This window comes from Pteropus vampyrus, unplaced genomic scaffold (assembly GCF_000151845.1).
Source record: "Pteropus vampyrus isolate Shadow unplaced genomic scaffold, Pvam_2.0 Scaffold560, whole genome shotgun sequence".
Classification (NCBI taxonomy): Eukaryota; Metazoa; Chordata; class Mammalia; order Chiroptera; family Pteropodidae; genus Pteropus; species Pteropus vampyrus.
The window spans coordinates 205,990-228,198 of record NW_011889341.1 but is presented as its reverse complement, the minus strand read 5'-3'; the positions used below and the strand labels follow the sequence as shown (position 1 = coordinate 228,198).

The 22,209-nt window shown below is 34.2% G+C and overlaps 1 pseudogene; it reads right to left on the bottom strand.

The window, feature by feature from the left end:
* Positions 1-15,578: 15,578 nt before the first annotated feature.
* Positions 15,579-15,697, bottom strand: LOC111733399 (annotated as a pseudogene).
* Positions 15,698-22,209: the final 6,512 nt, after the last annotated feature.

The following is a 22,209-nucleotide window of genomic DNA, read 5'->3' as shown; positions in this document are numbered from 1 at the left end:
AGCATACAGAATATCTATGGAAATAATCAATGCATATGTATAGATGGAAAATCATCATTAGTAACAGCATTAACCACTGTACAAGGATAAATCTATTGTGGGTTATGTATTAAATATCAACCACTGTTATGTAAGGTGATGAGAAAAATGGAAGTGTATTTGCTTTCATTTGTCTTGGTCTGAATCCGTCTCTTCCTTTAGAATTCTGCTTGAAACATCGCAGGGCTCCACATCGGTCTACACATATCTATATACCAGAACAGATATTTCAACAGGAAATGCCCTTAGTGCCAACATCTGCAATTTAAGTACAGAGACCTTTGGGCTCAACTACACAAATTTCAATTGTGTATAGTTTTAGCTATTCCCGGATTTATTTGCTATTTAACCCAAATTCATGCACACTCTTGAAATTCCGAGGTGTGGCTCTCCTCCAGTGTGAATTCAAGCTGCCATTGACTGACAAATTGTCTGTGAATATGTTATATAATATTACTTTTGTGCGGTGAGTGGACATCAGTGGTTTTAGATGGGAAAGAACTACTTAGAAAGAGAGAGTGCTACTTGAAAGCTAATTCCCTGTTGCACTCAGAAATTCTTTCCTCTTTGCTTCTCATCTTCTACTGTTGAACTTATGCCTAGAGTTAACTAGGGGATAAAACAAAATGATCTCTCTATGGCAAAATGGTGCCTCCCTGCTGAGGGTTTATTCCTTAAATCTTTCATGTGCAATGCAGTTACAACGGGAACATCAGTTTCCTCCTTTTAGTTCCTCCCCCCTTGGACTTAGCTTCTGCCAATTGATAATACACTGTTATCAAGCTAATCTTCCTAAAAATTTCCACATTTTATTCCTCTATCTATGAGCCTTTCGTGATTTCACGCTGCTTACAAAATCATGGCCAATGTCTGACCCTGACTTATGAAGCTATACTTCTCTAGCCTTATCTTCCTCTCATCACATTAGCTTCCACTCCTTCTGTCCCTCTCATCAGTGAACATGTTTATTTTGTACTCCAGACCTTTGCTACTGCTGTCTGCCACCTTTTCTCAACCCTCACAATTAACCCAAAGCTCATAATTACTTCTAGAAGAGCATGTGATTTTTCACTTCCATTAGATCTTTATGGAAGATCACAAGCTCAAAACGACCATTTCCACTGTTACATATGATACTCTCCTTTTTGAGCCATTTTGCATTTTGTATCCCCAACCAAAATAATAGGGTGTGACAGGTAAGGACTGCCTCTTCTGCTTCTTTGAGTCCTACTCAGTATAGGTCTTCACCAAGTTTATAGCACTAGTTGAATGGATAAATAAGTGAATGGTATAGTGGAAACACTACTGGACTTAAATTCAGCAGCTTGGGATTGAAGTCTCCGTTTTACTATTTACCAGATTGTGCTCTTCTACGCAAGTGATTTTAGACAGGAGTGCCTATTCCTTTACCTGTAAAAAGGGAAAAACCTACCCATCCTAATTAATTAATTCATAGTGTTGCTGGTTGTTGTAAAGATAAAAACATAATATTTCTAAAAATCATCAACCTGGAACTTAAGGGAAATATCAAATTTAGTGTCATTGTATGTCTAGTGCTTTTGCAGGTGAGAGGCCCAGCGAGTGCAAAGGCTAGGTCATTAAATGACCCTTCCAAGAACATGAAAATAAATAAACATTGCCAAGCTTTTCTAGCTGTAAGTCAGATCATTGCGGTAGATTTTCTATTTCTCATATTTCATTACGGTAATAAAAAATCAATCGACCTACCCATGAAATTATTCAGGGATGATTTCTATGTTGGCAATGTGCCTTCTGCATAAATCTATATTTTTCTTTTCCCAAAGGTTAGTTGTATTACTGAACATCTGCTCTAAGAAAATGTTTATGAAGATAACGGTGTTATAGAATAAGGAGCCAATTAAAACTCCCAGAACATACCTCCTATTGTCTGCCCCTTGTCAAATGCTCGTGCCTTGTTTTTTAAAATATTTATTTTTCAATTAAAGTTGACATGCAATACTATATTAGTTTCAGGTGTACAATATAATAATTAGACATTTACATAACTTATGAAGTGATCACCCCAATAAATCCAGTACCTATCTCACACCATACATAGTTATTATAATACTACTTACTATATTCCCCATGATGTACTCTACATCACCACGACTATTTCGTAACTACCAATTTGTACCTCTTAATCCCCTCCTACCATCACTTATCTCCCCAACCCCCCATCCAGCAACCACCAAAATGCTCTTTGTATCTATGAGCTTGTTTCTGTTTTCTTTGTTTACCCTGTCCTCTAGATTCCATATATAAGTGAAATCATATCACATTTGTCTTTCTGTCTGACTAACTCTACTCAGCACAATACCCTCTAGGTCCATCCATGTTGTTGCAGATGGAAAGATTTCATTCTTTTTTATGGCTGAGTAATATTCCACTGTACATATGTACCACTTCTTCTTTATCCATTTATCCATTGAATGACCCCCAGGTTGCCTCCATAGCTTGGCTGTTGTAAATAATGCTGTAATGAAAATATGGATGCACATATCCCTTCAAAGTAGTGCTTTGGGTTTCTTCAGATAAATACCCAGAAATGGGATAATTGGGTCCTTCTTTGTCTCTTGTTACATTCTTTGCTTTTTAAAGTCTATTTTGTCTGGTTTAAGTATTGCTACCATACTTTATTTTTGGTTTCCATTTTCATAAAATATCTTTTTTCATTTCTTTACTTTCAGTCTGTGTGTGTCTTTCGATCTGAAGTGAGTCTCTTCTGGCAGCATATGTGAGAGTTTTGTTTTCTTACCCATTTATCCACTCTATCTTTTGATTGAAGCATTTAATCCATTTACATTTCAAGTAATTGTTAATACATATGAAGTTATTGTCATTTATTATTCATATTTTTATTTTTTTTCTTCTTCTTAAAGAAGTCCCTTTAACATTTCTTGTAATACTGGTTTGGTGATGATGAACTCCTTTAGCTTTTTCTTATCTGGGAAGATCTTCATCTGTCCTTTGATTCTAAATGATAGCTTTGCTGGGTAGAGTAATCTTGGTCGTAGGTCCTTGCTTTTCATCACTTTGATGTTTCGTGCCAATATCTCCTGCCCTGCAAAGTTTCTGTTGAGAAGTCAGCTGACAGTCTCATGGGAATGCCCTTGTAGGTAACTGCTTTTCTCTTCCTGCTTTTAGATTCACTCTTTGTCTTTAACTTTGGCATTTTGATTATGATGTGTCTTGGTGTGGATCTCTTTGGGTTCACCTTGTTTGGGACTCTCTGTACTTCCTGAGCTTGAATGTCTATTTCCTTCACCAGTTTAGAGAAGTTTTCCATCATTATTTCTTCAAATAGGTTTTCAATTTCTTGCTTTCTCTCTCTTCTCCTTCTGGTACAATGTTGGTACGCTTGATGTTGTCCCAGAGGCCCCTTAAATTATCTTCATTTTTTTTTTATTCTTTTTCTTTTTGCTGTTCTGATGGGTGTTTTCTGCTACCTTCTCTTCCAAATCACTGATTTGAGCCTCCATTTCATCTAATCTACTGTTGATTCCCTCTAATGTAGTCTTTATTTCAGTTATTCTATTTTTTATTTCTGATTGGTTCTTTTTTATGTTTTCTATCTCTGTTTTTATATTTCTTCCTGTGCCTTATTGATCACGGTACTTCATCTGACACATAAAGCATGTTGGGATATGTAAAAGTATTTTAAACAATTCAATCTACAAGACGAAATAGCCAAAGTATTTCTAAGAATACAACATATATCTGTTTTTATCTGGCTATAAACATCCAATAAATGATGATAGAAAACATTTATATAGCACTTACTGTATACCAAGCAATGTTTTAAGTTCTTTACCCAAAGAATTAGCTACTACTGTTATCCATATTTTATAAAAGAGGAAACTGATGCACAGAGAAGTTAAGTGAAATGTCCAAAGTTATGCAGTTAGTAGGTGGCTCATCAGACAGCAAACCAGGGTAGTTGGGCTCTAGAGTTTATACTTCTAACTACTATATGCCTAAAAGAATTAATTTCATTTTTAAATTGGCATCATACTGCATTGTATGACTAGATTATAATTTGTGTAACCAGTCACTTATTAATAAACATTTAGTTGTTTTACCCTTTTTGCCATTATAAACTTTTCAATGAAATCCTAGTATAAAAAAATGCTTGCAGATTTATGTATTTCCTTGGGATAAATCTCTATACTTTCTGGAATAAAGTGTTCCAGAATGCTTATACTTTGAGATGTTATTTTCACATATAATATCTCATTTAGTCAACACAGCAAACCCATGACTTGGGTACATTTAATTATCTCAATCTTTGGTACAAAGAAATTGGAAATCAGAAAGGTAAAATGAAATGCTTAAAGTCAGATCACTAATAGGTGGTGCAGGTCAGATTCTAATCTAGGGAAATCCAAGGTCAAATCTCTTACTCTTCACTTATCTTCTCTGTTGTCCTACAGTCAAAGCTCACACCTTCTCAGATTACATGCAGTGGACTCAAAGGTCTATTTCCCCTTTGAATCCAGATCCATCTTAGGGGAGCTCATCCTACAACTACTCATCTTCATTCTGATGTCTGCAGAAAACAAAACCAAAACCAAGAAATTTCATTTCACTTCAGATCCCCTAAACGTCAATGCATTTTTATTTCAGATTTTGAAAGTTTAATGAACAGATACTTTGTAATAAATAAAATTTCTATATCATAATATAATGATAAAATTACCCTAAGCCAAAAGCAGTGAGAAAAACAATCTAATGAGAATCAGGCACAGATGTGGTTATTTGTGACCTCTTAATGAACAAGTTCCAAATAAATACTGTTGATATAGGAGGGTAGTTGAAGTCAATTTTAAAAAGGGAGGGAGGGGATGTCTGGTTAAAATCGGTGGATTAAACATACCTGATTGTTACCACTCTTTCCAGAATCCTCAGTAAAATGACAATAAAAGAAAGAGAAAAGACAAAAGAATGAGAGAAGAAAAAAGGTCAGAAAAGAGAGGTTTAACAGCATATTAGAAGATGAAAATCGGATGGGCCATCTTTCACTAAACAGATCTGAAACCTAAGTACTTACCGAAAAAGTCTGTTACAGTAATAGTGACCAAAGAACCATAGCTAATACTCAGACTCTTGTGTAGTTCCTTCACCTTGACTCTGGATTGGTCCTGTGGTTTGCTTTAGTCAATGGAGTGCCAAAGGAGTGATTCTGTATCAGTTCTAAAGATCAGTTTGAGATCAGTTTTTGTTTTGCTCCTGGCACTTAGAATTCTGATATGTATCCACTAATCAGGTGACTGGACCAGAAGAAACTGACCAACCCAAGGGAAAATAACTACAGGGAATCTAATTCAGGACTTTGGTGAAGAGGATTCCAAAGATAGGAGTCCATGGAAATAATAGGATTCCAACTGTGCAAAAGGTCAGAGGGCTCTAAGAATAGCTGTGACCATCTCCCAGAGGGGAAACAATGAAACTGATAGAATACTTGATGTGCTTGAAGAAAGATTTTAAAGTTACTTAAGAAAATTTGGGAGAAAAATTAATGACTTTACATTGAAGAGTAATCAAGTGGAAAATCAAGGCAATTTTGATTTTAGGGAAAACAAAACATCATAACAGATATGGCTCTTTTGTGAACAAGTCTTATAAAGACAAAATAATGCAAATATTGTGTAATTACTAAACCACACATTCTGATAGTCTTAGAATGGAGAGGAGAGGGTAACTACGAGTATGTGCGGGTGGTGTAGGAGTGCTAAATCTATACTTTCCATAGTAGGAAAAAACAACTAACGTCTAAAATTGAAAAAAAAAAGAAAAAGAAAAACTGGCAGCATATGCATGTTATTTAGAAATATGGAAGGAAAATCCAGAAGAAGCAGGGCAAAGATTAGTAGATTGCCTCTGAGGAACAGGCCTAAGAGATGTGGGCAGAAGAGTGCTTCTTTATGAGCCTTGACATATTTATTTGAACTCTGTACATGTGTTGCTTTACTTAAGATATACATAGAAAAACAAAAATTAAAACAAAGAGGAAGAAAAGGAGAGCTGTATAAGTGGAAAGAGATAATTCCATTAGCTTGTAAAACTGAATGTGTACACTTAAAATTTTTTTTTTAAATCTCTTCAAAAGACTGTTCAATACAAACACTGAGAACCTAAGTGCTGATTTTTCTCCTACAGTTAAACTGGCAGTGATATACAAATTTCCCAGGTTTAGATACTGAACAAAAACCAGTTGTAGCCAGATCACGTTATAGTTACAATTTATATTTTCCATTTATTTGTGTCCCAAAATAAAATCTTTTTTCTTCTCCTAGTAATTGGGAAAAATTAAACATACATGGGAATAAAAATTATTTCCATTAAAAATAATTTTATAGCGGTTTTATTTTGGTGTTTCGATTTTTCTGTCCTGGATACCTAGAGAAGAAAATGCCCAGAATTTGTCTCCAGGCAACCACCCAAATGCAGCAAGCTGAGGAGCAAATGAAATCAGCAAGTGACAAGAGATGGGCATAAGCATAGGGAGAGATGGTGAAATGTGACTAATTGAAGAACTTGCACAGTGTAGGAGAGAGACATCCAATGAATGGAGACAACAAAGAGTCCAATAAGATTCTGGAGACAACTAGAAATGCAAGGCTTAAAATAGAATTGAAAGCATCATAAGTGGAATGGCAGCTTTCCATTTTCCTATAATATACAAAAATAATCATCTGAGTTGAGTATAAAGAAGGCAAGAGGAAGAAAAATAAACCAAGTAATGGAAAGAGATCAAAACACTCAGGCAAGGAAAGAAATAGGAAAAGTGGATGAAAAACAGCAAGAGAACAAAAAATACAAAGCAGAAATACTCTTCATAGAATTATAGACCTTCAAATAATCCATTATTGTTCAATAGTCATTATGGTCAACTAAGCTAACATAGAAAATGCCCCCTCTGGCTTCAAACATATAGAAGTACTGAATCAAACACATTTTTCATTTAAAAAGTGTATACTCAAGGCTAAAGGCAAGAAAGGGAAACCTCTAGTAACCAGAATAAAGCTGGACTTCTAAGCCAGGAAGTGAGCAGGAGGGATATGAACTTGAGAGAAGCCCTGAGGCATGTGTGTGGCTCAGGAGCTGGAACTGAGCTTCCCGAATAAAGTCTATCAAATAAAGTCTATCAAAAATGGAACTGAGTGCGGGGGGGGGGGTGGATAGTATTCCCACAGGTCCAAAGACAAGGGAAGGGGTCTTTCCTGTCCTGTCCTGTCCTACTCCCACCCTTACAATGTTGGTGAAAATAAGAGTGACCCTGATCAAATGGAACACAAAGATGTATCACCCATTGGATACTGAAAGGCCTACAATGAGAATTAACACAAGAGTATAATTGGGAAATCCTGCAGTAGTTAATGCAGAACCCCACCAGAGGTATGCCCCCACTTTAAGGGCATGAGGGACCTCCACAGAAAAGCTAGTCTACATTAATAGAAGAGATTGGATCCATAAGGGAGAAGTAAGATGAAAAAGCAAAGAAATTGCTTAAAATGCATTGATAAATCTAAATAAATAATGACAATATATAATAACAGTAAGTGTGAAAATAATAGCAATGACAAATTTGGAGGGGTCAAAAATAAGGTCAAATATTAGGCAAAGAATGGAAGATGGAATGGGAGAGTTTGAATTAAATCTTTCTGAAGGCTTAAGGAGCAAAGCTATTGATTATCTTGAGAGTTTAAATATGTGCGTAAAAAAAGTTAAGTGTTGTCATTAAAGGAACAGAAATAGAAGTGTACAGTGAGCTTTTTCTATGTGCCCCTTAAGATCAGTCTCCACCCTTCTGTGTCTTGCTCTGTGCATCTAGCGACTTAGCTATTAAAACTTCATCAACTCTCTGGCTTCTTGGTTTGACAGTAGCTATATCCCTCTACTGAAGGCTCCTATTGGATGGCCATCTCCTGTAGCTCCTTCACTTGCCAGGCCCTGAAAAAGATTCTCTACTCTTGGTTCTCAGACCTCGAGGTACTAATAGCTTCTCTTTGTCTCTTAGAACAGCGATCCCCAACCTTTTTAGCACAGGGACAAATGCTCCTATGAGAATCTAATGCCTGATGATCTGAGGTGGAGCTGAGGCAGTGATGCTAGTGCTGGGGAGCAGCTGCGAATACAGACAGAGCTTTACTTGCTGGCCCACCGCTCACCTCCTGCTCTGCGGCCCAGTTCCTAACAGGCCACGACCCAAGGGTTGGAGACCCCTGTCTTAGAGCCTGTTATAGGAGCCCTAAGATTATCCATGATCCCTTGTTTTTTTAATCCTGCCCACACCTTTGCATGTGGTCATTTTGTTAAACTATTTTCAATAACCCTTTTTGAGTGAGTAATTTCTGTATTTCCCTGTGTACTGACACTTACCAATACAAAGAAATAACTTCCAAATCAGTATGAAGAGGGAAAATAGGGCTGGAGCAGGTAAAGACAACTCTAAACCCTAGGAAGCCAGGGGAAAAATAAAGGTCAAACAAATAAGCATGCTAAATAGAAACATTGAATAATGCGATTGAAGTTAAAATTATATAAACAGGGGTCACCAATTATGTATAGTTTTAATGAACAAAACAATATTATATATTAGCTACATATATGCATAGTAAAATAATAAAAGCATGGGCTTGAATTACATATGCCAAGTTAAACCTAATGGATGCCTCCTGGAAGAGATAAAAAGGAATTCAAAAGGAAGAAATTTAAATGTGTCTAAAATTATTTTATTTCCTAAGAAAAATATTTGAAGCAAATGTGCAATATATTACCACTTTTGCTTATTTTGTGTGGTGTATATGTGGGTGTTATAAAACTTCCTTCAGTGTTCTTTGTGTCTGAACTGTTTTATAATAAAACAATCTATTATTCTAAATTAGAACTCTTTGGTTCTTACTCATATCTTGGTGTACCTTGATTGGTTTTCCTTTTATATGACCTACACTATTATCTTAGAATGAAAGAAATCTTAAAATGTCACAAGTGTAGCAACAAAAATCCTTTCTCCATGTGTACTAATAAACACCTTTGTCGCACTACTATTGATATATAAAACGTCGTTCTCAAGTGTATTAACACCCCAGGTGCAATGGGATTTACAAAGCACTAAGAAGGCATAGTCTCAGTCCCGAAGGATCCAATAATAATGAGACTTTAACATTCCTAGATGATATTAAATAAGGAAAAATAGTTGCATTAGCGAAGCATTGCATCCATATCACACTTTGGATTGCTAAGACCATTCATGGACAGTTCAACAAAAGTCATACAATGATTTAGCACATGGAGAAAATAAAAGCTGCCTCCCACCGATGTTGATATATCTTAATAAAATAAGATGGATTCTAACAACTATCTTTCCGAGAACTAACTATATTATTTACATTTTTCATTTTGTCATGTGATGTTGTAGATATATGAAAATACAATTCAAATTTCTTTGCAATCTTCATAGGGCTTTCTGCCCCAGATACAATATTCTGTTATGCTCTAAGAAACAGAATAAATGTAATAAAAACTGGTATAGTGTTACTTTGAGAATAGTAAATATATTATAGTTCAGTATTTTAATACTTTTCCATTTTCCCTGTACATTTTTATGATCATAAAAGATAGATCTCACTGGAATGTATATCTAGGAAGGATATCTATAAAACTGTAGATCATCTAATACGAGACAATACTTTCAATTAATGAAGGGCTGATTTTACGAATTTTCTGGATTACACAAAAGCCTTTGAGCTCTTTTTCACTACCCTGTGAAATGTGAGGCATCTTTCCACTCACCTGTACTGCCAGTCTTCTTTCAAATAGAAGAGTAGAGCAGATGAAAGAGAAGAAATCTTGATTCGGGCTAACTGTGATATAGTATTATTCAAGATAGGTTTTCTTACAGAGAAGGATATTAATATAGGTCAAAAGGAATTTGGAAACTATACATAAATTCATTTATGATACTATCTTCCCCATAAGCATGAAGAAAAGTTTAACTATGAAGTGCTTAAACAACAACCAAGTAAACAGTGAAATGTACTCCGATTCTCAAAGAGAGAGAGGGAGAAAAGGAGCTGAACACTAATTTGTCATCCCCTGTGGGTTGTGAAGCTTTGAATGCATTATCTCATTTAATCCTCTCAACAATCTTAAACTAATTTTATAGATGGCGAAACTGAGGGCTCAGAGACTTTCAATAATTTGTCCATGGTCACACAGCAATTAAGTTGCGGATCTAGGATTCTAGTACCAATAGTTTGGGCTCTAAGTTACAATTGTAACAACAAATGGAATTAAGGGTATTAGTTTTAAACTGGAATAAAAATTCCAGTATCCCATACTCTTTATGCATACCCACCCAGAAAACATCCCATTCATTCTAGATGGAGAAGATCTTACCTCCCTCTACCCCTTGGAAGAGACTGACCCATGGTCAAGAAAAAATTAACCTCAAGGTTGAATCTCTGCAAAATCAAAACATACATTATATTGTAAAATGACTTTCTTCACCAAAAAGTCAAGTGCAAAGAGACTTTCATGGTCTGATGACAGTGTTGTTGCAATCAACATATCTGTGGAGTTAAGACCAAGTGCAAGGTTTTCATATTATAATGGCATGAATCAGAAAATAATATTTTTGACCTGGATGGAACCTAAGAAATCAGGTCCAGTAGTTTCAAAGAGCTCTCTCTGGAACTGGCAGGAAGTGGGAGTAGAATTCAAGGGCAATAACCTAGGCCTTTCACCCCTACTTTTAACAGAGCAGTTCTGTTTTTATCTGTGTTTAACAATAGCTTCTTCATGAGGCCTCATTTGAATAAATAGTTCCGCATATTATAACAACTTAAAAATTATTGTTCTGGTTCAACTCATTTTTTAGATAAAGAATATGGTGCAGTTTAGGGAAAAGACTTGCTTGAGCCTGCATAGCTACTTAGGGCTGAGCTGAAATTAAAACAAAAATTCTGTGCCATGTCTTATTCTACACTTCAAGCTCTTATCATTATAGTTAGCATACTATTAAAGGTTATTAACAGATCGTAATTTTAGTGTATATTGTATTATAACTTCTATAGTGTATTACAGTCTTATGCATTGTATTTTTACTCATATGTATGTTCATAACTTGTTCCCTATGGTTTTTCTATGAGCTGGGCAGTGTTCATAATATCATCCTTATTTACAGGAAAAGATTGGAGGTTCAGGAAGTGATTGAACTAGGGCTAGGAACTATTCTAATTTTCATTCCAGTGCACTTTCTACTCCCAACATATCACTGAATGTCCTTCCTGCCTCAATTAGGGGTAACCGTCAAGATTACTTCCTTTCAAGAGTATTTTGTTTGATAGTCTTTTTTAAATTGCATTTATTTCTATAAATTGTTACTTAGAACAAGATTACTCATGATCTTGCTGAAACTCCAGAAAGTCCTGTCCCTACAGTGAGCTAGCTTACAGGTAATGTCCCTGCTTATTTGAAGAGATTGGGAAAACAACATTTTCAAACATAGACAACCATCAAAGACCTATTATTGCTGATAAATTAGGAAAATCTACTTTGGATATTCTTCTGAGCAAATTTCAAAACAGAATTTAGTGAAAACATTTTAAGGGCTTTCTCCATAACATAGAAAACAAACTCAGATTCATTTCATCAATCACATGTTCTACTAAAAAGTGGCATTGCTACTCACCTTCACTATTGAGGGAAAAAGTATGAAAGGTGAAATGCTATAGTTTCCTGTTTTTTAGATGGTAATTTCGAGGTGCCTCACATATGCCTCTTTAACTGCAAGTGGTAATTGATTCTTGAAGGTATCACGGCCCTTGAAAACTACTGATAGTTTTATTATGGAAACTATCATTTTTGGTTTGTTTTAAAACTGCCATTTTTCATCCGGAAAACACAGATATGTGGGTGTATACACAAACACAAACTCTTCTTTTGGCCTCGTCTTCCACTCTGAGCCTCCAAGTGATATTTGGATAGTTCTTAATTTTGCTTTCCATTTACTCTGATAGAAAATGAATGCCGCCGTACGTGTGAAAGAAATTTGTAAACTGTAATTCTTATTTAAACACACTGGATCACTATTACTAGATTTTAATAATACCAGCTGCTCCAAGATAGTTTGGGATAATAATCAACCATACTTTTTCACTTGAAATACTCGTCTATCATATCATTTCCTCAGTCTGCCCTATTGAATATCTCATTTTGCACCTTCGTTATCAACTCACTGAATTTTGCAGTTATAGAATTCACTAATTTTTCACTGAAATTCCATTGTTCGATGGTTAATCTCACCTTAAGGTTTACGCGAATCAAAAATAAGTATTCTTCCCTAATTTCCCATTGTATTCCCTCTACTTGCCTGAAGAAGTTGTTTAAATTCTGCAACAGAAAGAGATCTTGAAGGATCTCCAACTCCTTCTTCTGCCTAATGGGAGGAAGTGGCTTGCCTAAGACAGCACAGTGACAAAATCTGTTTTAAGACCCCTGTCTTAAGACTACCAAAACAGCCTTCTTTTTTAACACCAAGCACAAACAACCTGAAAGTGCCACTTTGCCAGGAGAAAGCCTCTTCAAATGAAAGCAGGTAAAAAGCATGTGCTTTATCTCTCATTTATCTCTCTGGCTTATTTTCTGAAGGTATGGGCACCTCTGCGGCAGAGAGAGTTTTCCTATTAGTGTCACAAAATACCATGCCATTATGGTGGTACAAAATATAGTGGCTATCACATATTCCATTCTATCAGCAGATTTAGTGTAATAAAAAACACAAACTCATGGCTCTTCTGCTCTCCTATTCAATTATGAATACACTAAAATAGCAATACCAATATTATGTAGTTTCCCTAAGGGCTGCTTCAGCTATTATTTTTATGACATATATAGGCTTAAAGTATTTCACAATACATATTCAAAAATAGAATTACAAAAAGTGAACTCGGGAAAACAATTCCACATGAAAACCTATTGAAATTATAAGACAAAGCCTTTATGAAAAGTGCAAATTCATTTTCATTCATCGTGCCTTAGAAGACAAAGTGTACTTAATGGTTTTATTCTGTATGAAATATCATCATATTTTATATGGAATCCAGAAAACATTCCTAATGAATTTTATTTATCACCTTTTTAAAGAAAATTATGAAGAGTAGTCAATGAAAACTCATCTTCCCTCCTCCCCCTGAACAGAAGCCCTATTTCTTCTTCCACACTTGATAATAAAATACACCTGTGACTGGGCGTTTTTCTAAAGGTCATAGAGGGAAGAGGAAATCGGAACCACCATTTGCCATCTGTTTTGGGATATTTAGCGTCCTCACTGGAAGCTTATCAGAAATGTAAAGGGGGACACCTTGAGTGTTAGATTATATTACATAAAATTATGTATTTTTTCACTCTCAGGCTTTATTAAGGTATCACTGTCAAAAAAATTATATATATTTAAAGTGTATAACATGATGATTTGATATATGTATACATTGTGAAGTGATTAGCACACTCAGGTTAATTAACACTCGCAGCATCTCACATAGTAACCTTTCTTTCCTATGGTGAGAACACTTAAGAGCTACTCTTTTAGCAAATTTCATGTATGCAATACAGTATTATTAACTAGAGCCACCATACTGCACATTAGATCTCCAGAAAATATTCATCTTGTAACTGAAAACTTCTATCTACAGCTACCCATTCCCCCAACCCTTAGCCACTGGTAACCACCATAGTACTCTTTATTTCTATGAATTCAACTTTATCTTTTTTATTTTTTCTTTAGATTCCATGCATAAGTGAGATCATACAATATTTGTCTTTGTCTGGCTTACTGGCTTATTTCACTCAAGATAATGTCCTCCAGTAGCAAATGTCAGGATTTCCTTCTTTCTCATGACCAAATAAATATTCCATTATATAATATATATTTATATGCTATATATAATTATATATAATCATCTTTATTTATTCATCAGTCAATGAACATTTGGGTTGTTTCCATATCTTGGCTATTGTGAATAATGTTGTAATGAACATGGGGCTGCAGTTATGTCTTCGAGATAGTGATTTCACTTCTTTCATATATATATCCAGAAGTGAGATTGCTGGATCATATAATAGTTGCTTTTAATTTTCTGAGGAACATCCATAATGTTTTTCATAATGGCTGTACCAATTTACATTCCCATCAACAGTGAACAGGGTTCACTTTTCTGTGCATCCTTGCCAGCACTTATCTCATGTCTTTTTGCTAATAGCTACCCAAACAAGTGTGAGCCGATATTTCATTGTGGTTTAGAATTGCATTTTCCTGATGATTAGTGATGTTGACCATTTTTTCATGTTCTTATTGGCCATTTGTGTGTCTCCTTTGGAAAAATGTCTATTTAGGCGCTTTGCCCATTTAATAAGATTATTTGTTTTTATTTTGCTACTGAGTTGTATGAGATCCTTATAAATGTTGGATATTCATTCATCCCTTATCTGATATACAGTTTGCAAATATTCTCTCTCACTCTGTAGGCTGCCTTTTTATTTTGTTAATTGTTTCTTTTGCTGTTCAGAAGCTTTTCAGTTTGATGTAGTTCCACTTGTTTATTTTTGCTTTTGTTGCTTAAACTTTTGGGGTCATATCCAAAAGTCACTGCCAAGACTAATGTCAAGTTTTTTTCCCCGCTCCCTATTCTTCTAGGAGTTTCACAGTTTCAAGTCTAACATTTACCTTGAGTTAATTTTTGTGAGTGGTGCAAGATATGGGTCCAATTTCAGTTTTTGCATGTGGCAATCCAGTTTTCTCAACACCGTTTATTGAAGAGAATATCCTTTTCCATTGTATGTTATTGGCTCCTTTGTCATAAATCAATTGATCATATATGCATGGGTTTATTTCTGTGCTCTATTCTGTTACATTGGCCTATTTGTCCATTGTTAAGCCAGTGCCATACTGTTTTGATTACTATAGTTTTGTAATATTGTTTAAAATCAGGAAGTGTGATGCCTCTAGCTTTGTTCTTCTTTCTGAGAATTGCTTTGGCTATTTAGAGTTTTTCGTGGTTCCTTTGGAATTTTAGGATTCTTTCTACTTCTGTGAAAAATGCCATTGGCATTTTGACAGGGATTACATTAAACCTATACATGGACAGTTTAATAATATTAATTCTTCCAACCCATGAACGTAGGTCATCTTTCCATTTGTTTGTCTCTTCTTCAATTTCCTTTAACAAAATCTTGTAGTTTTCATTGTACAAAGCTTTCACTTCCTTGGTTACATTTATGTCTAAGTTCTTTATTGTTTTTGGTATTATTATGAATGGAATTGTTTTCTTCCTTTTTCAGAAAATTTGCTGTTAGTGTGTAAAAACGCAACTGAATTCCATATGTTGACTTCATATCCTGCAACTTTACTGAATTTGTTATTTTTTATTTTACTTTTTCAGGCGAGGCAACCTTTGGTTGACCTCACAGATTACAAAGACCTCGTCAGTTTACAATCCCTTATTTTTTATTTTTTACATCTACAGCACCTGGTCTTCCTAGGTGGTCTCCCATCCAAGTACTAGCCAGGCCCAACCCTGCTTAGCTTCTGAGATCAGAAGGGATCAGGCTTGTTCAGGGTAGCATGGCCAAAGACCATGGACTGTTTAATTCCAACAGTTTTTTGGTTGGATCTTTAGGATTTTCTATGTATAAGATCATATCAAATAACGATTTTACTTCTCCCTTTGTGATTTAAAAATCTTTTCTTTCCCTTGCCTGATTGGTCTAGCTAAGTTTCCAATACTATGTTGAATAAGAGTGGTGAGAGAGGGTACCCTTGTTCTTTTTCTGATCTTAAAGGAAAAGCTTTCAACCTTTCATCACTGACTGTGATGTTAGCTGTGGGTTTGTCATATATGGCCTTTATTATGTTGAGTTATGTTCTTTCTATATCCAATTTGTTGAAGGTTTTGTTTGTTTGTTTGTTTGTTTGTTTGTTTTACCATGAAAGGATTTTATACTCTGTTGAATGCCTTTCCTCTTGAGGTGATCATATGATTTTACTCTCTGATTCTCTTAATGTGCTATATCAAATTTTTTGATTTGCTTATAATAAACCATCCTTGTATCCCAGGAGTAAATCCCACTTGATTATGGTTTATGATCCTTTTAATGTGCTGTTAAATTTGCATTGCTAGTACTTCGTTGAGAATTTTTACATCTATAGTCATCAGGGATACTGGCTATAGTTTTATTTTCTTGTAGTGTCCTTATTTGGCTTTGGTATCATGGTAATATTGGCGTTGTAAATGAGTTTGGGGGTGTTCTCTCCTCTTCAATTTTTCGGAAGAGTTCGAGAAAGATTAACATTAATTCGTCTTTAAATATTGTTACAATTCGCCAGGAAAACCATCTGGGCCTGGGCTTTTCTCTGTGGGGAATTTTTTGCTTACTGATTCAATGTTCTCACTCATTTTTGTCTGCTCAGATTTTGTATTTCTTCAAGAGTCAGTCTTGGTAGATTGCATGTTTCTAGGAATTTATCCATTTCTATGTTATCCAATTTGGATAACATAGAATTTATCTATTTCTATGTTATCCAATTTGTCGGCATATAATTGTTTGTAGTAGTCTCACGATCCTTTGTATATCTGTGGTGTCAATTACAATATCTCCTCTTTCATTTCTGATTTATTTGTTTGAATTCTTTTTTTCCTAGTTTAGCTAAAGGTATAGCAATTTTGTTCATATTTTCTAAAAACCAGCTGTTAGTTTTGTTGATCTTTTTATTTATTTCCACTCTGATCTTTGTTATTTCCTTCCTTTTTGCTAACTTTGGGCTTAGTTTGTTCTTTTTCTGGTTCCTTGAGGTGAAAATTTAGGTTGTTTATTTGACATCTTTCTTTTTTCTTAACATACACATTTACCGCTATAAACTTCTCCCTAAGAACTGCTTTTGAAGCATCCTATAGATTTTGGTATGTTGTGTTTCCATTTTCATTTATTTCAAAATTTCTTTCCCCTTTTGATTTCTTCTTTGACCCTTTTCATTGTTCAGGAGCATGTTGTTTAGTTACCACATAGTTTTTAATTTTTCATCTTTCCTTGTTGATTTCTAGTTTCATACCATTTTAGTCAGAAAAAAAATTCTTGTTATGATATCGATCTTCTTAAATTTGCTAACACTTCTCAAATTTGCTAAGACTGGTTTTGTGGCCTATCATATAATCTATCCTGGAGAATGTTCCATTTGCACTTTTGAAGAATGTGTATCATGCTGCTGTTGGATGGAATGTTCTAGAGACGTCTGTTAGGGCAATTTGATCTAATGTATAGTTCAAGTCCAATGTTTCCTTGTTGATTTTTTCTCTGGATGATCTATCCATTGCTGAAATTGGGCTATTAAAATCTCCTACTATTAATGTAATGTATTCAGTTCTATTAATATTTGCATAATATATTTAGGTGCTTCAATGTTGGATACATATATATTTATAATTACTATATCTTCTTGCTGAGTTTACCTCTTTAGCATTAAATAAATTAAATTTGTATCTTGTTACCATTTTTGGTTTAAATTCTATTTTGTCTGATAATAACTACCCTGCTTTCTTTTAGTTTCCACTTGCATAGAATATACATTTTTCCCCATCCATTCACTTAGAACCTATACATGTCCTTAAACCTGAAGTGTCTTTTATAAGCAGCAGCATATAGTTAGGTCTTTTAAAAAACCCGTCCAACTACTATTGCCTTTTGATTGATAAATTCAATTAATTCACATTTGGAGTAATTATTGATATATAAGGATTTAACTAACACCATATTATTAATTGCTTTCATATTTTTTTTTGTATTTCTTTTGTTCTTTTCTCTCTCTCTTCTGCCTACCTTAGTGAATTGGTGATTTTCATTGGTGGCATGCTGGTTCCCCTCTTTTTATCTTTCATGAATCTACTATAGGTTTTTGCTTTGTAGTTATCATGAAGCTTACATTAAATATCTTATAAATAAAACCATCCATTTTAAGCTGACAGCAACTTAACTTCTATTGCATGTAAAAGCTATACCCATTTACCCACATTTTATTTTTGATATCACAATGTACCTCTTTTTATATACGGTATTTTGTTAACAAATCATAGTAGCTATAGTTGTATTAGCATTCTTTTTATTTAACTTTTATACTACAGAGACACTTTCATTCTGAATGGATGCAAAAAATTTAATTGTTAAAAAGGGGGGGGAAAGAAGAGATGTCTTATGTTGCAATGATGCTAATATCACTCCTCTCTAATTCTATTTTATTTCTCATTTGACCATGTGTTATTTAGAAATGTGCCATTTATTTTCCAAATATTTGAGGTTATTCAAAAAGATCTTTTTGATATTAATTTTTAATTTCATTCTACTATGGTTAAAAAACATTGTTTTGTAGTATTTATTTATTTTTTTAATTGAGACTTCTTTGGAAGAAATATGGTCCATCATGGTAAATTATGGTCTATATTGGCAACATAGTCTATCTTGGCAAATGTTCTATGTGCTTTTGGAAAGAATGTATATTCTATCATGGTTGAAGGGTGAGCTGTACAAATGTCAAACATGTTATGTTGTTTGAAAGTGTTGTTTATATCTTCTGTATACTTACTAATTTTGTATTTGTTCTATCAGCATTGAGAGGAGTATCTGACTATAATTATGGATTTTTCTCTTTCTCCTTATAATTCTTTCAGTTTTTATGTGATGTGTTTTGAAGTTCTGTTATGAGGTGCATAATGCTTAGGACTGACACTTTTATCACTATCACATGGCTTACTTTATTTAATTCTAGAATATTATTTCTCTGAAATTGACTTTGTCTGATATTAATCTAGCCACTCCAGTTTTGTTTTGTTTTTGTTTTGTTAGTGTCAGAATGATAGATCTTTTTTTGTGCTTTTATTTTTAACCTATTTTTGTCTTTACAGTTAAAGAGTTTTTCTTGTAGGCAGAATAGTATTTTGCTCTTTTATCCAAGCTGACAATCTCTGGATTTTAATTGGATTATTTAGACAGTTTATAGTTAACATGATTTTCTTATGGTTAAGCTTAAATCAATCATCTGTCTGTTTTCTATTTGTTCTATTTTATCTTTAGTCTTTTTTTCTTTTACAACTTTTTTATTGATTGTTTTTCATTATATTTCATCTTCTTTGTTGTACTCTATAACTGTTTTGTTATTGTAGTGGTCGCTTTAGGGTTTATAATATACATTTTTAATTTGTCACAGTCTACTTTCAAGTGTTATTATACCACTTCATATGTAATTTAACACCCATAAAATAGTATACTTCTATTTTTCTCCACCAGGTTCTTATGTTACATTGTCATATATTTTACTTATACATATAGTATAGAGCATACAATACTTTTTTTTTGTTTAGTCAGTTATATTTTATTTTAAATAAATTAAAATAGAAAAATATCATATATATTTTTGCAAATAGTTATCATTTCCAGTGATATTCATTCCTTTGTGTATATTCATAATTCCACCTGGTATTATTTTTGTTCTTCCTAAAGGACAGTCTTTATCATTTCTTGTAGTATACGGCTGATACTGATGAGCTCTTTCACCTTTTATATGTCTGAAACATCTTTAATTCATCTTCATATTTGAAAAAATATACTCATGAAGTATAGAACTTTAGGCTGTCATTTTATTTCTTTTAATACTCTAAAGATGGTGCTATACTTTCTTCTCCTTTGTACCCCTTCTTAAGAGAAATTTACTAGCCTGATCTTCGTTCCTGTGTAAGAAGTCTTTTTTCTCTTTTCTTTTTAAGATTGTTTTCTCTATCATTGAATTTAGCAGTTGATTATGTTGGGTCTTGGTATAGTTTTCTTCATGTATTTTGTGCTGGGATTTACTGAGCTACACAGATCTGTGAGTTTATAGTTTTCATCAAATTTGGAAAACTTGGAGCCAATATTTCTTCAAGCATTTTTCTGCTTACCCCTTCAGAGACTCAAATTGCACATATATTAGGGTTTTCCACAACTCTCAGATGCTTTTTCTCAATTTTTTCTTGTTCCTCTATTACATGTTGGATAGTTTCTAGTACTATGTCTTTAAATTTACCAATTTTATCGTCTGCAATGTTGAATCTGTCTTTAATCTCATTCTGTGCAATTCTATTTAAGATATTATAGTTTTCATCTCTAGAAGTAGGATTTGGGTCTTTTTATACCATCCATGTTTTGATTTAACTGAACATATGTAATTTAGTTATGATAACTCTTTTAATGTCTTTGTCTACTAATTCTAATATCTGTGTTAGTTCTGGGTAGGTCTTAATTTTTATCCTTACTATGGAATTTATTTTTCTGCTTCCTTGCATACCTGAGAACTTTTCATAGATAACAGACCTTGTAAATTTTACCTTACTGGTTGTTAGATATTTTTGTCTTTCCGTACATATCCTCAATATTTGTTCTGGAATGCAGTTAACTTATTTGGAAACATTTTGATTCTTTTTTTGGCTTTGCTTTTATGATTTGTTAAGTGGGACCAGAATGTTTAGTCTATGGCTAATTATTCCCCATTACAGAGGCAAACCTCTTCTGAGTACTCTATCTAATGCCCCATGGATTCCAAGTTTTTTCTATATGGCTGGTGGAAACTGGCAATATTTCCAGCCCTGTGTCAACACTGAGTACTGTTCCTTCTAAATCTCTCAGATAGTTCTTTTGGTTCTTTCTCTTCCCTGGGATGATTTCCTCATATGTATGTCCCCTACTGAATATGTGAATGAGGCCCACTGCATGTGTCAGCGTTCCTATTTCTGTTCATTTCTTTCTTCTCCAGTACTTTGCCCCGTGGACCCCAGCCCACAGACACTCAGCTCAATTTCGTCAAGTCAGAATTCGCCTGGCTCTATCTTGGAAAAACTGTAAGGCTTGCCTTGCTTTTCATTTTTCAGGCATCCCTGTTTATTGTCACGTGATGTGCAGTGTCTTGAAAACCATTGTTTCATAAATTGTCTGTGTGTGTGTGTTTTGGCCAAATGGTGTTTCAGGTGGGAGGGTGAAGCTGGATCCTGTTAGGATATGTTTTTATATAGGGGATTCTGTAAATTATAAATCGTCATACTCTGATGTTTACATGGAATCACCAATGTGGCATAATTATTACAGCAATCACCATGCATTAACTTCTAACTGTATATAGGACACTAAGTTTAAGACAAGTGACAAGAGAAGAAACTCATTCTTTATCATGACTCCTAAGCTAAAGATCATAATCTTCCTTCCCAGACCATACCTCTGACCTTGGTAGTGCCACATATAAGCCACAAAAGTCAAAGTATCCATATAATAAGAATGAACCACTATGGGGCTTTCTCCTGTTGTATACAAATTCTTTCTTATCAGGATGATTCCAATAAGGCAAATTATTTCTCAGTCTCAAGGCTCCTCCCCAAAATCATCATATCTGGAAAAGAATTTCAAAACCACCAAATTATCTGACCATTTTCCACAGTTCCATAGTAATTCCTTATTGGTTAGGTTAAATACAAACAAACATCCCTAAAATGATCCCCAAATCTATCTTTGGTTTGGAAGATAAGCTACATAATATTTCCCAAAATTCCTGATAATAATAGTCAGTTGGGGAACTCATTAACAATCTAGCTTGCCAAACTGATCTTGGAGAATGTGCTTCAGATTGGTGTAGGACTGGAAATTTGTTTTTTTTTTTTTAGAAAGTTCTCAAACAATTCATAACATCAGGCAAGTTTTGGAAATAACGAGTTGGAGGAGTCCTTGACCAGTGGGTGCATACTATAGGTAACAATCTGCTTACCTACCTCATACTCGATCTATTTTTTCTGTGGCCAAGAGAAATTAACCCTGCATTGGGTACTAAGTAGTACTCGTTGATAATAGAGTGAAATGACATCTATGACCCAACAGCAAACACCAGATTGCATTTCTATAGCATATTTTAGGAAAAAATAAACCTTCATAGTTCCGTCCTTTATTTGATATGTAAGTGCTATTTTCAAAATTTCTGTACCTATGATTTGCCAACTTGACTAAAATATCCAATGGAAATAAAGCACTTTGCTAGATACCAGAGCATTTGGCATCTTAAAATAAATAATTTACAATGGCTTCATT